Genomic DNA, 849 nt, shown 5'->3' with positions numbered 1-849 from the left:
AATCTCAACAAAGAAATGAAAGCATAACTCTTTGCTTGTTGTCCTCTTACTCTTTTAGCCTGCCTTGTGGGGGTTTCTCGGGTGTCTACGGCGGATCCGATCAGTCTCGTGATGAAGAGAAGTCTTTTCCAATCTTCCACTAAGAAAGGTATCGTCACGACAACTAAATTTGCCCGGTAAACTACTCGGGACTCCCCATGGTTTAGTAAAAGGGAGGGGAGATTTTCTCTTCATCCGGGGGTTCATTTCATTCATTATGAACTCAAAAGTTTAAGGCTGATTAGTGAGGTCTTAAAAACTTCATACAATAAATGATCAGCCATTCCATTTGTGCTTTCAGCAAGTAGGCGACGCGAATCTATGGTTTCTATGTTTCAATCGGATACCAATTGCTTGGATGCGTTTGAAAGCCTCGAGATTACTTGCAGAAAAAATGCTTTCTAGGGTTGTCTTGTGTCTCCGTAACAAATGGTCCATTTATTGATGGGCGAACGACGGGGATTGAACCCGCGCGTGGTGGATTCACAATCCACTGCCTTGATCCACTTGGCTACATCCGCCCCTACCCCCACACAGGTTTAAGTCTCTATCTACGATCAGATCCTTTCTGAACCCCCTATGACCGCTATCAAAGAGAAGCTTTTTCCTATACTATAGTTGCAAGTCTATTGTTGTGTTTTGGAATTAGGGGAAGAAAAGCTTCAACAAGTAGAAGCTTCCTGGAAAAGCTTCAAACAAAGAGGTTGGGCTGTTCACTTCATTGATTTGACTTCACTTTACTTAAGATTAAAGATAGGGGCCGGGCGGGCAGTGAAGGCTCGTTTAGTAGACAGCCAGCTACGGCTTTGA

General features: G+C 43.8%; 1 non-coding gene across 1 annotated transcript; it reads right to left on the bottom strand.

Annotated features, from left to right (window-relative positions):
- Window positions 1-486: 486 nt before the first annotated feature.
- trnH-GUG lies at window positions 487-560 on the bottom strand. Its single transcript has one exon. It is a non-coding gene; the product is annotated as a tRNA-His (tRNA).
- Window positions 561-849: the final 289 nt, after the last annotated feature.

The sequence above is a fragment of the mitochondrial genome of Gossypium hirsutum (assembly GCF_007990345.1).
Source record: "Gossypium hirsutum mitochondrion, complete genome".
NCBI classification, from domain to species: domain Eukaryota; kingdom Viridiplantae; phylum Streptophyta; class Magnoliopsida; order Malvales; family Malvaceae; genus Gossypium; species Gossypium hirsutum.
Note: the sequence above shows the minus strand (reverse complement) of the source record. Positions and strands in the feature narration are given on the sequence as shown.